Source organism: Populus trichocarpa, chromosome 12 (assembly GCF_000002775.5).
Source record: "Populus trichocarpa isolate Nisqually-1 chromosome 12, P.trichocarpa_v4.1, whole genome shotgun sequence".
Taxonomy (NCBI): Eukaryota; Viridiplantae; Streptophyta; class Magnoliopsida; order Malpighiales; family Salicaceae; genus Populus; species Populus trichocarpa.
In genome coordinates, this window is record NC_037296.2 from 2,668,508 (window position 1) to 2,681,726 (window position 13,219).

Genomic DNA, 13,219 nt, shown 5'->3' on the forward strand with positions numbered 1-13,219 from the left:
TTAGAATTTTTGGAATATTGGCCTAGTTCTCATGGCTTGAATAAACTGGTTATTAAAGCCAAAATGCATGCTAATACATATATTATTTTTTTGAAATTTCCTTTGTTGTGTGAAAATATGATGTTATAATATTTATATATATATGTTGGAGAGACTAGGCCGTATTTTAAAACAAAACATTTTTTAAATATGTATTTTGGTACGTTTTGACGCAAATCGGGTATTTTAATACTGGGTTTGTATCCTTACGGTATAAAAATACAACCAAATATTAATCCACTTTGATAAAATAAATGCAGAAAGATCAACAATATTTTCAAAGATATTTTAGAAAATTTTTGAAAGCAAAAGACATTTTTTGTTTTGAAAATCTTTGGTTTTTTGATGAAAACCGGGTATTTTAATACCGGATTTTGTATCTTTACAGTATAAAATACCAACCAATATTAATCAAAATACAGTAATAAAATTAGAACAAAAACACATATAATTTTTATAATTTTTGCATAATTTTTATAATTTTTTCATATATATATATATATATAAATAATACAAAATATAATATATATAATATAATATATAATATTAAATGGGCTGGGCTGGTCCGGCCCAACCGACTGGGCCGGACTCAGCCCCAAAAGTGTTGGGCCGATTTCGGCCCAAAATGGATTGGGCCGATCTCGGCCCAAAAATAAAATTCTCTTCTGGGCCAGACCCGGCCCAGAATACAGGACTGGGCCAGGATCCGCCTGGCCCAGACCAAAACGGGCGGGGGGAATTAATTTCCCCCCACCCCTGCATGCAGAACGTTATTCGTTCTGCATGCAGAGAAGGAACAACAAATAAAAAAAACCAGAATAGGGGGGAAGAAGAGTTACCTGGCGCGGAGGTGGTGGCGGCGCTGGTGTTGCTGCCGCTGCTGGTACTGGTGCTGCTGGAGGCGGAGGCGGTTGACTCTGGGACGGTGGCAGTGGCGCTGCTGTTAGCAGCCGAGAGGGAGTTCCTTCCTCCTCCCTTGTCCTTCGTTTCCTTTCCCTTTCGTTTTCTCCCCTTTCTTCTTCTTCCTTGGTTTTCTTTCCTTCTCTCTCCTTCGTTCTATCTCTTCCCTCTCTCTCCTCTGTTTTTTTTCGTTTTTCCTTCGTCCGTTCTCCTCCTCCTCTGTTCTCTTCTCTTCCGTTCTCTTCCCCTCTTCTGTTGCCGTGTTGGTTGTTATTTATAGAGCCAAGTGAGTGGCTTTTCGCTGTGTAGCATGGGGAGCAGCCGGCCGGTCGGCCATTGGGCGCGACTGCCAAGGCTCGGCCCCCCTCACCGGTTTTCTGGCAGGTGCGTGGTGGGTGGTCGGCCATTGTGTCCAGTCGGTGGGCTCCAGGCGAGAGAGTGGCCGGCAAAAATTCAAATTAAAGCAACCCTTTTTCCTTCTTCCCCGCTGCGTGATCGGGGGAAGAAGATTAACAGTGTCGTTCAAAACGACACCGTTCTGCTCTTTCTTCTTTTTTTTTTTTTAATGTATGAAACGGCGTCGTTTTGGAGAAAACGCGCCGTTTCATTTGAATGTGGCGCCAGAACGCGCCGAATTCCAAGTCAGCCCTCAATCATCTTTTTTTCCTTCAATTGCATCCCTGCCAATTTCGGTCTCCGCCCCTCTTGTTGGCCGCGTTTTTCACTTTAGTCCTTGGCCTCTGATTTATGCAATTGAGCCCTTAATTGATCAAAAAACTTCTAATTTCTTCAATTAGGCCCCTGAATCAATTAATTCCAGCCCCTCCATTTACGCGCCTCTTCCAATTTGGTTCCTGGTTTCGAATTTTCTCAATTAAGTCCCCAATTGGCCCTTAAACTTCAATATTTATGCAATTAAGCCCCTGATTTGACCTAATAAATTCCTAAAAAATATATTTTGGCCCCAGAACTTAAATTTCTTCTAATTAAAGCCCAAATTGACTTAAAGATCAATTTTTCTTACAATCAAATCTCCTATAAATTCATTTAAAAATCCAATTAAGACCATAAACATCCAAATTTGGGCATTTCTCCTAAAAATTCAAATTTTCCTTCTCAACAGGTTTTTCCTCCTTCAAGAATATACTGTCAAAAATCCAATCTTTGTATTTTTAACCTCATTGACCAATTTTCCAACCATTTTCTGAGCGCTTCTGCCTCCTGTTATTTTTCTAACCTCCTTTGGCTATATATTTTTATATATATTTTGTGGGGACCCAAAAATGGGTTACAACAACCTCCAAGTCTTCGGAACCTGGATATGTTATCCAGAATGCAAGTGGTTCCGAATATGGAACTGCAGCTTGAATTATTGATCAATTGCAAATATTTCCATACAAGTAGGTCCCTTTGTTGACTATGCAAGGATGTGGAAACACGGCAATATTAATTTCAAAAATTGACATTTTTCCAGCAAGTCTACGTACGTGCAATTTGTGCTCTAATTATAACTTCCTTTGTGTCTCGTCTGATGACAACTGTTCTTGGAGACTTCTACCCCTGATCTATGCCTGGTTTTTCTTGGTATATATCATTGCATCTTTGAAGTTTGGTTTTCCTTACAATTTATTTTATCTTTCATTAGATTTCTCTATATTGTAAGAAATATTTTTAAGTGGATCATGTGCCATGTCATGTTTTTATAATAATATTAATTGTGTATATATATATTTATAACTTTATAAATGATAATTAAATGCTTGGAGTCCATTGCTCTCTAATGATGATGAACTAAGTACAATACATAATGGATGAAAGTGAAAAAAATCAGCATCCCTATGCTAGCCATATTAAATATTACGTAAAATCATGTAACCTCCATCAAAATATAGAAAATCTAAAGTTTGGTATTGACCGTTCAATCATAGTATGGACTAAATCCACTTACTTGAAAAACCCAAGGATATATGAGCCCAGAAAAAGATAGTCCACCCACACAAAAACTCAAAAGAAATCAAATCTATTTTTTTTAAGCTTAGCTTTGTGTTAGACCCAATAATATATGGGTTTAGTAAAAAGTCAAACCCAACTTTCTTAGCAAAAAAATCAATTAACCTTTATTTATTAATTACTAAAGACACAACTCAATATATATAAAGTGGAATTCTATTCATGTCTAATCTTACATTAAAATATTATAAGTTTTGTTAATACTCTATATTATTCTTTATCTTTAATATAATGTGGAGTATTCTATTTTGATAAAATCAAATTTATTGAAATAATATAACTTGAAATTGTATTAGAATTCAAACTCTCTCTTTTTTCCTATTAAAAGGAGCCTAGCAGGATCAAATCTTATATTTCAATGCCAGATAGGTATGATATTATATAGAGTTGATGATTGTGGTCTTATTTCTCCATATAAATGAAAGAAAGACTTTCTACTTTAATTTAGTTATATATATTCTCTCCATATAGATGAAATGTCCACATTTGATATTCCCAAGTTACTGTTGGATCCGAAAATGGAAAAAATGAAAATGAAAAAAATAAAATAAAATAAGGGCGAAGTAATAATTACGAGACTAGGAATGGGAACACCACAGTATTGATTTACATCATAGTTAATTGGTGTTTCTTATTATGAAGAAAATTAATTGATCGTATTAAAAAAAAAAGTCATTTGACAAGTGTTGATCATAGTACAAATAATCGAAAATAATAAAGTCATAAATACAATTAAAATTATAGAGATTAAATGTATAGTTTGCAAAACTACGTCCTAGTATAAAAGTGAATTACAATTACAGAGAAACAAAATAGTAACATTGTAATCTGCATCCAACAGCGTGCCCCTCTGAAAACAGATCACTTTTATCCTTTTTCTTTCGGTTTGTTTGGACTTGTGGTTTTGAACTGCATCCAACAGCGTGCCCCTCTGAAAGCTGTTAGGAAGCTAAAGATTGCCATATCAGACAGCCATTGAAGTGTCCTTTTTCTTTCTGCTTATTTGCTAACCTCTTTGTTCAGCATGTTACGGCCATGCTTTTGGCATTTGGCCTGGACTGAGTTCAGTCCAACAGTGTCAAAGTAATAGTATTTCACATAGGTTTTGTTGGAAGAATAATGGGTATAGTATAAGATCAAAACAGTAATGCAAAGTGAAAAAAAATCTATTTTTATTAAGTGTTTTTCTCTAAACTCTCTTAGCTATAAAAATAAATTATGAAATTCAGTGCATAATAAATTCAATATTAAAGGATGAAATTTAAAAAAAATACAAAGTTTGCAATTAAAATTAAAATTAAAAAAAATTCTTAATATTGCTATAATAAAATACAAAGGTGTTTTAATATATGCTAAAATCCTAGTGCGGCAGACATATTGGTTCCACTTTTCTCTTAACTTTTCTAGCGCAATACATCTGCTGGGTTACCTTTGGCCTGGCTGCTTAACTATTCATTTCTACGGTGAAGTATTTTATATATATATATATATAAAGGGTGGATCATATATTATTTATTTATTTTGGAAAAAGAAAAGAAAAGATATTGCATGTTGTTTGTCGCATAAAAATTAATAATGTTATCAGTGTAGCTCTCACCTCCAACCTTCAACTAAACCAATGTGCTGATCAATTCAACTACGAAACAAAGATCTTATTAATTGTTTAATTAATAATATATATCATTTTGTTTTTTTTTAATAATTTTGTTGTTGTTGTTTTTCCCGGAAAGAATGTACCAAAATGGTGGGGATATTCCCAATCTATAATTTGTTAATATCACTCCTCATTTATTATAAGTCTTTTTAATACTCTATATTATCCTTTATCTTTAATATAACATGGAGTTTTCTATTTTGATAAAATCAAATTTATTGAAATAATATAACTTGAAATTGCTAGAAATCAAACTCTCTTTTTTTTAATTTAAACCTTATATTTCAATGCCAGATAGATGCAAGAGCATATAGTTTCCTTCAGAAAGACAACAAAACATTCAAATCAACACATGGGCAAGGGCCAGCCTCTAAGTCGACTTAAAGAAACTCTCCAAGAAAAACAGACGACAGCATACAAACTTGATTCGAGGCCTTCAAGAAATGCCCAAAAACCATAAAGATTGCTTCTTCCAATGCAATAATCAAGAGCAATAAATGCCAAGCCAAGAGAACAAAAACCCAAACTTCTTATATGGGAAAAAAACACAGCAAAATTTTTCTTATTTATACTAAATTCAAGCACCACCAGCCCACCCACCAGCATATTCTATGTACTGCAAAGAAGTACAAGGCAAGGCTGCGTTGTAGTACAACACCTATCAGAGCTCCAACGACGGCTGCTATACATTTGAACAGATGTCAGGTTCATAATTTTGATCCTCGTCTCGTTGACTTATCAACACCACTTTTCACTCTCTCTTCATCCTTGTAGTACAGATATAGAGAGAAGAAAAGTGGGCAATCGCAAGCATAAAATTGCTTAAAGTGAAAAGCACAAAAAGCAAGAAATGGAACTGCTAACTGGCTTGAACTGGCTACTTCACTTGAAAGTGCCTTCCCTTTACAGTCATAACATGTGTATGGAAAGTTAAGAGTGCATTTTGGTCCCTCTACTCTTATTTCCCTTATTTTATCACCTTTTGTCTTCATATTATATTCTTTATTTTAGTCAACTTTAGCCTAGCAGTTAGACACCTCAATCCCAACCTAACTTGTTTGGATTAGAACCCAAAGACTGCTTCGTTAAAGATTGAGATTTATTTAATCAACTATTGTACTATACTAGGGAATGACGTCGTTTAATACTAAACATTTTCAATAGGATGTTCTCTTATCCCACGCATAAGAAAAAAAAATGTGACGAGGGATTAATTGTTAGGGGGTTATATTGAAGAATAAAATAGTATAAGGATCAAATTAAGATAGAATGTATAGTGGAAGGATAAAAAAGACAACATCAGCAAGGGGGGTGGCCAAAACATGTCAAAGTCAGTTAACCAGAGGAGAAAGGCCAGTTTTGAAGCGAATAATATAGAAATCATGTATAGATATAAAAATATGTCACTTAACATGTCAAATGTTTGAAGTGTTAATATAAAAATAAATTTTAAAAAATAAAAAATATATTATTTTAATATATTTTTAAATAAAAAATATTTTTAAAAATAACTTTTAAAATAATTCTTTTTATGCTACTTGAAATTTATGCAGGCTTGCCATTATAAAAAATAATTTTTTTAAAAAAAATAATTATTAAAAATAATTATTATTATAATATTAAACATGTATTGATATTTATCAAGATAAAATTATTTCAAGATTGTTTTATAGAAAAAAGTTAAAATATTATTAACTTATTTACTTTATTCAGACTTTGTCTGAGCTAAATTCTATATTAATAAACCACTAGATTAATTATCTAACCGGACTGAGTTTAATATTTATAAAAATGTTTTTTAGTAAATTAGAATAGGTCATGAAAAATTAGTCTATTGGTAGATGGAATAAACTACACAAGAATTTATATGATGGATTTACTTCATGTAATTTAAATTAAAGAAAAAAAACACACATTTCCTCTGCCTCAAAATAAATGAAAACAAAAATACAAACGAATTATTGAATTTTGAAGTGATTTTATTATTCCTATTTTCAAACTTGGAATGTAATAATTCCTCATCTAATTTTTTAATCGGATGCAATAATTTATTATTTATCTCTTAGTTTACAAAATAAAATAAAACATTTATTTCAAAGCGTAGATTTACTAATTAATTCAATTGTTTTCTACTGTGATCACTTTGTTTGTGGGATTGAGAGTGATAAATTATCATCGAATTAATTTTGAAAATTATCATCGAATTTATCTAAAAAGGGAATTACTTAGCGTGAGTATATGTCTTATCAAGATTGATAGTTACGTGCATAAGGGGAACCTTTCGTCATAGCACAATCGTCCTTGGAATCCCTTTTGCACCGAAAAGTCATCAAAAAATTATTCCAAAACAAACACCACAGACACCAACCCACCCTCCAAGAAGGAGACGATTTTGCTGAGAGGAATAGGGCAATAAATATCTCCGTTTAAATCACCTTAATTCAGTGGAAAATTATGTGCGCATTATTTGTACATTATGCTATGTGCCAACTGCATCAAAGTGTGGTTTGATTTGATTAACTACTTTACATAAATAAAAAATCAAGAGAGTGTTGACAAGAAATAATTTAGCAATGTTACAAATCAAGAAAACTAGAAATCAAAAATAAGTTTAGAAAAGACTTTATGTATATTTCTATTCTTAATTTTCCATTCATAAATAAGATTCTTGTACGTGTATATATAAACCTTCTATACAATAAGAAAAGGGAACAATTATTTTGATACAGAGAATTACTTTTTATTTTTAACATGGTATCAAAGCAACCGATCCAAATCTAACATCTTTTTTTGAAATCACAGCCCTGAAATATAGCAGAAGCAAATCCATGGAATCACGCCCAGATTACAACCATAAATTCAAGAACTGACCCTCAAATTATTTCTGCCATGAATGATGATTAAGTATTGAATATAAATCAAAGAATGTGTGCATTATTTGTACATTAAACTATGAGCATATATCAAAGTGTGGTTTGATTTGATTAACTACTTGATATAAATAAAATGATGAGAGTTCTTTGGCATTTTTTAGAGAAAAAAAAAATCTTTCTTATGGGTTAGAAATTAATGTTTATGATATTTGTTTTTTTCTGATACAAGTTTTGTGGATACGAAGTAGAGAACATGTGAAGTTACATCTAGACAGCAAAATCCAACTCCTTGGTTATTGAAACTTAGTGTAAAATCTAGATCATGGATTAATTTATATTAATTAAAATAATATTATTTTATTTTTTTTAAAATTAAGTTTTACCTGAATTAACTAGATCATAAATTAATTCATCAAATCATTTAAATTATATTGGTTTAACTTCCACTTGATTTTTTTAAAAAACCAACATGAAATAATCATTCTCCAATCAACCCACTTGATGGGTTTTAGTTTTAATTCTAGGTGGTCTCGATTGGATTACTTTGTTAAAAAAAATTAATAACATGATCAATATCTTCAAATCAACTTCAGTAATGTAAGAAGTTTAACTTGATATGAATTGATATATATATATATATATATATGCCACTTGAAGCTGAAGGCCTTTGCATTTAAAATTAGGTTAATGCATATGGTGAGTAAGCTATTAATTTATTGTGGTTTCCAACTTCAAATTAAATTGGAGAATCAATTATATTGTGGATTAGTGATAAAATTTAAAAGAAGGAGCATTCTTGATTTCTTTCATGTTAAAAGCATTAATTACATGCCCTGCTTTTAAAAAACAAATCATGATTAATTTGCTATACCATTCTTGTTTTAACAAAAAATAAAAATAAAAATAGAGTGAATCATGCATTGCGTGAATAAATATAACTATATATTTCAAACCTCTGTAATTCGTATCAATTTGTGAAATAAAGAGCGTGGAATATATCTCATTAGTCTATAACTGTATATGTTGTTCGGGAGTTGCTGTGGGCCGAATAATTATTTTTAATATAAAAAAAGTGATAGGTTAAAAAAATTTTAAGTCTCAAGTCATTGGTTAAATTAATAATTTAAACTGACAAAAGCCTAAGCTTATTTGGATTATCAAACAATCCAATGCTAACCTAACTGGAAAAAAAAAGAAAAAAAAGTCAACTTTTTTTCAAAAAAAAAAACAAAAATATTGGCTAAAAAAAAAGGATAAAAAAATCAAGCAAACCTATACTAGAATTATCACAATTATCGCAAACAAAAAAATTTCAATTAAAAAAATTAGGACCAAACTTGAAAGATTAAAAAATTATAGGGGGTGAAATTGAAAATCATTTGTAATATAATAAAATATTTATAGATTTAAAAATAGTGGGGGTGAAATATAAAAAAAATATTGAGGACTAATCCAATAGAATCAAACAAAAATAAAATTAAAATAGAGAATTAAACTAAAAAAATATATAAAAAAAAGTTAAAAATAAAATAAAAAATAAAACAACATAAAAAGGAAAAAAAAACATAGCAAATCTCTTATTGTACTTTAAACACAAATAAATTTGCAAAACCCCAGCACGCCACCCAAAAAGAGCACCAAGCAAAGGATATTATTGTACTTTAAACACAAATAAAAAATTAATGGGGGGTTCGTTAGAGACCAAGTTTTTGCAAGAACCAGTGCAGCTTTAACTTGTTTGGTATTATTTGCTAGGCTCCGGAAACCTGACCCGAATCATGAAGCATCAAAGAAAGCCCTTGAACATAAGAAGGAAATCGATAAGCGTTTGGGTCATTCCCTTATCCAAACAAACCCTTATGAGGGATGTATGTGTGTCAAAGTTTCTGTTGAAAAGTTTGGATTTCTTTTTTGCATTTTTTTTTGGGAGGTGTAGGAGGATTCTGTGAATCTTGGTTATAATGGAATATAGGGTTTGTTTTGGTTTATTGTTTTCTGCAGGATTTTGTGAATGTTGGTTATATGGTCAGATAATGGAACGAAGAATTTTATGAATTTGGATTATAAGGTTAGTTAATGGCCTATAGGCTTTGTTTTTCTTATGTGCTATTGGTTTTATTACATGCTTGAAATGTCATTTATCTACAAAATTTTGGGTTTTGTGTGTTATAGTGGGGTTGGGGTTGATATTGCAATGAGGGATGTGGGTGGCTTATTGTACGGAATATGGATTGGGGGGATTTGGGTGTTTTAGTGTAGACAGGTAATTTAAAAGTTTTTGGAACGTGGGGGAGTGACTTCTTGTGCTGAATAGGGAGTGTTTAAGTTTCTAGTTCTGTTGGGATGAATGAAGTTGTTTTGTGTTGGTGGAAACTAAGTTCATTTCTGATTGAGTTGTATATTAAGCTTTTGTACTGGAGCGCTAGAGTTTATGCCTCTGGGTTGATGTTATAGCATGCTTGAATTGTCATTTATTTGCAAAAAGTTTGAATTTTGTGTGATAATGGGATGAGGACTATGAGGTTAATACTGCAATGAGGGATGTGTGTGGTTTGGTGGGTTATTATAGGGAACAGTGATTGGGGAATCCGTGTGTTTTGGTGAAGATAGGTGCTTCAATCAGTTTTTGGGTTGTTGAGGAGTGATTGCTCATGCCGAATGGGATATGATTAAATTTCAAGTTTTGTTGGATGGATGGAATTGTTTTGGGATGGTGGAAACTGGAGGCCAAGTTCATTTTTTATATATTGGAACTTTTGTACTGTTGTGTTGACCTCTGGGTTGGTGTTATAGTATTGTTGTCATTGTTTTTACAACCATAGACAATTATAATATTTTCTGGTGTCTTCAAACATGCCATTTGTTTTCTAGGCTGTCCATACTTTGTTGGCTGCTACCATGCAATAAATATCAGAGTTTCTAATGTCAACTAAATACATGAAAATATCCATCATACGGAGTAGATTTGAGTCTCTGCTATATCATAAACTAATGGCACATGATTAGTTACAGTTATGCGAGTCCACCTTTTTTGTTTGAAAATGAGACTATGTGAATGCTGATGGCTGCTATGTTCGGTAATAGACTTTTGCGTGACTGACTGGGACAGGTTCATAATTGGAAGAAATTAAATTTGAAGACTAGGCCTTGAACCAATATGATGGCTATATATATATATATATTAGTTCTTTCTATACCCGATGAAATTTGGATTTGAAAACCAACTTTTCAATTATGAAACCTTCTGATTGCGATTACTTTGTGGAAGATTTAAACTGCTTTGTAACAATCAAGCCTATCTTCTAAACACTATCCAATGTGGCCATGTTCTCATGTTGAAAATGTAATTGATTGGAATAGAGGCTTTAGAATTTATGGCCGGTTTAATGGTTTATCAATATGCTGCAATTGTGTATTTTTATTTTTGAGTCAATTGGAGGATTGGAATCTATCAAGCAAGCTTTGTATGAATTGGTGATTCTTCCTCTACGAAAACCAGAGCTCTTCTCACATGGGAAACTTCTTGGTCCATAAAAGGGGGTTTTGTTATATGGACCTCCAGGCACCGGGAAGACCATGCTTGCAAAAGCTATTGTCAGAGAGTCTGGAGTTATTTTAAAAATATGAGGATCTCCAATCTGATGAGCAAGTGGTTCGATGATGCACAAAAGCTCGGTGAGTATAGATTGAACAATGATGATTTAAAATTATTGCTTTGTTATTCTAAAACTTGCTGTCACCCACTGATTATGTTGAGTGAATTTAGTTTCACTCTAATAATGGAAGCAAGGAAGTACTTTGTGAACATTCTTAACTAAGAATGAACATTCCTAACTTGTCCTTATTGAAGATCTGTATTAGCAGCAAGATTTTTTTGGATGCTCTATTAACTTTAAAAAATTGGGCACTGTAGCTTGCTTATCTAATGGATCTTACTCTGATGAATGAGATTGCGAAATGATCAAAATATTGGTATTTTTGTTGCTGTGTGGTATTTCTATATATCTTGCATCAGGGATATAACCAAAGTAACTGAATGGCATACATTCTTGCAATTGTGAAAGTGATCATTACTGTATTTTGCAACTACATCTTTGTGTTGAAACCATCCCTCATTACATTCTTTTCTGCATCTAAATCCATGCAAGTCCTGTTGGTTCTGTGCTGATTAGAAATAGACTTCGAAGTAATTAACTAAATTTGAGTAGTTGCTTTTTCGCTCCTATCGAAGCTTTCATAATCTGATTACTGTTGATTTTCTTCTATGCTGTTGCAGTGCTGTTGTTTTTAGCCTGGCTTATAAACTCCAGCCTGCTTTTATATTAATTGACGAGGTTGACAGTTTTCTGGGGCAGCGTCGTACTACAGACCATGAGGCATTAACCAATATGAAGACTAAGTTCATGGCATTATGGAATGGGTTTACTATAGATCGTTTGTTCTTACTCTTGAAACAAGTCCTATATTTGTGCAGTCTTTTTATACAGTGACTTGCTAGAATGTGTTTTATGTAAGATTTGTGAAAGTGATTTATTCATGGGCCTGGCCTGGGTGGACTCAGTGATAATATTCTTACAGAGAATGCACAAGAGATGGTACTTGCTGGAACCAGCCGACCTTGAGAACTCGATGAAGCAATCCTTCAGCATCTTCCTCAGCCTTTGAAATTGGGATACCTAATCAAAGAGAGAGGGCTGAGATCCTGAAGGTCGTTTTGAAAAGGGGAGAAAATCGAAAGCAAAATTGACTTTGACTACATAGCAAGTTTTTGTGAGAGCTATACTAGTTCAGATTTTCTTGAACCTTGCAAGAAAGTAGCTTATTTTCCTATTAGGGACTTATTGGATAAGGAGAACAAGGGAAACAAAATCTAGAGTAAGTATATATTTATCATCGTGTTGTTCCATGCTTCCATCAGTTATTTATAACATATTGAACAATATAATTCTCACCTATGATTTGTTATAATCGCAGCTAATTCTTCAAGGCATTTTTATTGATTTGTAATATTTGCATAGAAATCCCATGCATGCCTGAAGGTGTCATGGAAAAGTTTTGGTAATTGTTGCCTGTTGTGCTCTATCCAAAACCAATGACTTCCATTGCAATGGATAGAAGACAGTATGGTTCCTCATGAGAAGTAGAAGAAAGTAAACAAAGTGTTGTTATGAACTACAAGGGATAGCTATTGGTGTTAAAAAATATTAACTGGAGGATTTTTTTAACCCTTTATTGAGTTTCTTCATTGGGATTCTTTGTCAGGCACCAAGGCCATTGTCCCAGTCAGACTTGCAGAGAGTTCTTGGCACATCAACTAAGACCAGGGTTGCTGCAAATGAGTACAGTAGTTCAAGCTCACATTCACCTAGGTGGCCAGGTAGTCAGATGACTACCAGGTTCAAGCCATAACTAATAAGCTCTCTACACTCATAGTATCTCAAATTTTGAATCTTCAGTCGGATAATCAGGACCCTTGAAATATTCATTTGTTTTTTCTTAATATCAGGCCAAGACAAATTGTATTTTAAATTATTTTAATGTTTTTCCTATTCTGAAATGCTCTAAGTAGAATATGTTGTTTTTAGGCAACTCAGAATTGCAGATTTGCTGTAGCATAGAGCTCTTAACGTGGTAGTAATATCTATCTTGCTTTTCTTTTGCTTTAGATATAAACTTGCCAATCACCGATGTTGACTGATTTTATTGATGATTTTGTCTGTGTCAGAGTTGTGGAACATTTTTT

General features: G+C 32.6%; 1 protein-coding gene and 2 long non-coding RNA genes across 5 annotated transcripts in view; 2 read left to right on the plus strand and 1 right to left on the minus strand.

Annotated features, from left to right (window-relative positions):
• LOC18110850 (receptor-like protein 43) overlaps positions 1–13,219 on the minus strand; it is an 83,686-nt gene that overhangs the window by 66,562 nt on the left and 3,905 nt on the right. The gene's annotated exons all lie outside the window — the stretch shown is intronic.
• Positions 9,124–10,342, plus strand: LOC127904067 (uncharacterized). Its single transcript, XR_008056890.1, has 2 exons — positions 9,124–9,344; positions 9,478–10,342. It is a non-coding gene; the product is annotated as an uncharacterized LOC127904067 (long non-coding RNA).
• LOC127903925 (uncharacterized) lies at positions 10,975–13,088 on the plus strand. Its single transcript, XR_008056888.1, has 3 exons — positions 10,975–11,151; positions 11,753–12,351; positions 12,739–13,088. It is a non-coding gene; the product is annotated as an uncharacterized LOC127903925 (long non-coding RNA).